We start from the raw sequence: 3,417 nt of genomic DNA, 5'->3' as shown, positions 1-3,417 counted from the left end.
TTGGGGACTTGATAGGAGAACCTGTTCAGTCGGTACGTGCTTGGGGTGAGGACATTGAAGTCACAGAGAGCTTTACATACCTTGGTAGTGTAGTTCATAACTCTGGGCTGTCAGACCATGAAGTCAGCAGACGGATTGGCCTGGCAGCAGGGGTCATGAACTCTCTCAACAAGAGCATTTGGAGATGTCGGTACCTGTGCAGAAGGACCAAGCTTCGGGTTTTCAAGGCCCTGATAATGCCAGTTTTGCTATACGGTAGCGAAACCTGGACATTGTCCTGTGCCTTGGAGGCTCGTCTTGAATCCTTTTGCAATAGGTCCTTGCGCCAGATCATGGGGTACTGTTGGCGGGACCATGTGTCCAACCAACGGTTGCACCGTGAAACTGACACAAGCCCTGTTTGCACAATCCGTGATCGCCAACTCAGGCTATACGGCCACCTGGCTCGCTTTCCTCAGGATGATCCTGCCCATCAGGTCGTCTCTATTCGAGACAACCCTGGGTGGAGGAGGCCTGTGGGACGACCGAGGAAGTCATGGCTTGGGCAGATCGACCAAACCTGCCGTGAAGAACTAGAGATGGGCCGAGTCCCTGCCTGGCGTCTAGCCATGAGGGATCCTCGTAGGTGGAAGCGAAGGGTGGATGCGGCTATGCGCCCCCGTCGGCGTCAGCCCCCATGATGATGATGATGATGGTTACATCTATTTACTTGTTGCACTTAAAAAATATCTGGGATATCCACCTCATTGAATTGTTTTTTCACACTTACGATCACCTCACCTGAAAAAAAAGTACTCGAGAGGCTGTTCCCTCCTCTGCATCACTAATAATGTCAAGTAGGAGGTCAATCTCCCTCTCGCTACTCTGAAGGTGAGCATTAATAAGGTTAATATTCCATTAAGAGTGTTAGATCATACAGACTCTCTAGTCCTTCGCTTAACACAATAGATAATTCCTTGACCCTTCACTCGAGGTTTTTCATTTGCTATGGTACCAGTTCAAATGATTTGTATAAACCATAGTTAGTGTCTGTTTTTTCCTGGCAATGAAACACTTCGTGGAAGTCAGTATTAAGGTCACGCAGTAGCCCTTCACCACTTCGTCCATAACCCTGAATAGATCGTGAAAAGTGTACCCGCAAAAGAGGATGGCGCGCACTACACGTCGTGTTATGCAGTGTTTAGAATTGTCCACAACACTTGCAAGGTCTTGAAAATTATCATCACAACCGTTACTGCCATTCTCAGCATCTCGATTCTTGCGGTTAATCTTTCATTGAGTCCCTTAACTAAAATCTGGATGGTCCACGGTTATCTTCAATCTTTGTTTTCATCTTAATAACCTCCAGGATGCTCACTGATAAGCTGCTAATCATCGTGTGATAGGGCTTCAGGTATTGTACTCAGAAAAGATTCCAACTACGTCAGACAGTCGGAACAGACAGTCGTCCTTGAGGATGATCAGTTCTGGACTGATAAGAGGTCGTGTCCCAGGATCAGGCATCATCATCTCCTCCAATCCACATCAACACCATTAATCTGTTGGAATTATTTAGTATTAATAAGAGTACCCATAATATTGTCACTGAAAGTAGGAAAGACAGAAAGATAGGTGTGTTTGTATTTGTTGATTAGTGATAATTGCTAATCACTACTTGGTAATACATATTAGCATGCTTTATTTTTTTATTCATTTTTTTCTATTCTCTCATTTTTTTACCTTCATGCAAATCCTTATAGTAACCTTCAGGATACATCTGTTTCATTCACACTGATCTCCACATTTACACTAGGTTCATTCATGCTAGTCCTGTTGTCTAAAAGGACATTGTCGGACATATCCGCATCTCCATGACTGTCCTCTGTTCCAATGTGAGTGTGCTGTTCGCCATGGTTGTTTATGTTAGTTTCTGGCAGACTAGACATGTTAGTACTATTAGCCATCTCAGATGTATCTGTGCTGTGTCACGTTCATCAGTTGTATCGTTTACATCCTCTGATGCATTGCAAACTTCCGTCTCACTGTCTTCAACATTATTAATTTTGTAACCCAAGTTCGTACTATGGGGAAAGTCTTTATAACCGTCATCGTCACTGTCTTCGTCGTCACTATCACAAACCTGGCTTGGAGTATTGTGTCAGAAGAAACTTGTCTCACATGTGTTCGAAATTGTCGGCGGGCTTCAGGAGCCAAGTGTCGGGAAATTAAAGCTTCAGGTACGATCTTCATCAGCTCAAGGTGGACCTTGATTATCTTCTTGGATCCAAGCTCCTCAAGCTTGTAAGTATGTCCCTTCAGTTTTTCAACAACCCGATATGGACCACGCCAAATAGGGGTCAGCTTGCTATCGCTCCTTTTCTTCATCCTTTTCACATAGACACGTTGCCCAGTCTGCAATTCGGTTGATTTTGCCGTCTTGCTTCTCTGTCACTCACGTCCATCTGCAGCTTGCTCCAAGTTCTCTCTAACTTGCTGGTAGATCTTAAAAGTTGCTGCAGCTCTCTCGTCTATGTTGTAAGGTGAAGAAAGATTGGACATAGCTGCATTAGGGATGATAGGGTCAGTGGCATACACTGCATAGAATGGTGTATCCCCTATTGAACTGTTGTAGGTGCTATTTAAGGCTAGTTGAGCGGTTGAAAGATGTGTGTCCCAATCCACTGGCTGCAAACCATCTATTATACTGCGGAGAATTGATATGATTTGCTTGTTGTGATTCTCCACAAGTCCATTGCTGGCTGGATGGTAAATGGTTACCGTTTTGTGTTGGAACCCTCCAAGCTCTGTCAATCCTTTCATGACGCGGTTCCTAAACTCAGTGCCTTGGTCACTCAGGATGACTTCAGGGGGTCCCCATTGACATATAACCTTATTCCAAATTGCACTAGCTACCTCTTCTGCCTCCTTACTGCTCAAGGGAGTCACCAGTGTGTAGCGCGTAAGGAAATCAACACACGTCAAAATGTATTTATTACCTTTTGCGGTGATAGGTAATGGTCCTATAAGGTCTACGGCGATTGATTGGAATTTGCGCTTTGGTATGGGATATCTACCGAGTGGACATAGTGGATGTGCCCTACCCTTGAATTTCTGGCAGACGATGCAAGAAGCAACGTACTGCTTGACGTCTCTGTCAATACCCATCCAAGTGAAAAGTCTCTTCGTGCGGAACAAAGTTCTTTTTGCTGCTCCATGGCCAGATAAAGGGCTACTGTGCATCAGGTGTAGCACCCTATTGACCATCTTCCTTGGAACAACAATGACGTTCTCAACACTTCTGAGTGGAGGCGTTTGCTAGTTGCCTTTTGTATAGCAGATTGTGGTCGAGGAAATAATTGCCAATTTCCCTTTTTAATCTACTATCGACCTTCTCAAGGTCTTTGGGTTCTTTGCTCTTTAGGAACCTTATAATAGGAC

This window comes from Penaeus vannamei, chromosome 14, assembly GCF_042767895.1.
Source record: "Penaeus vannamei isolate JL-2024 chromosome 14, ASM4276789v1, whole genome shotgun sequence".
Classification (NCBI taxonomy): Eukaryota; Metazoa; Arthropoda; class Malacostraca; order Decapoda; family Penaeidae; genus Penaeus; species Penaeus vannamei.
The sequence above is the reverse complement of the archived record's forward strand: the minus strand, read 5'-3'. Positions refer to the sequence as shown.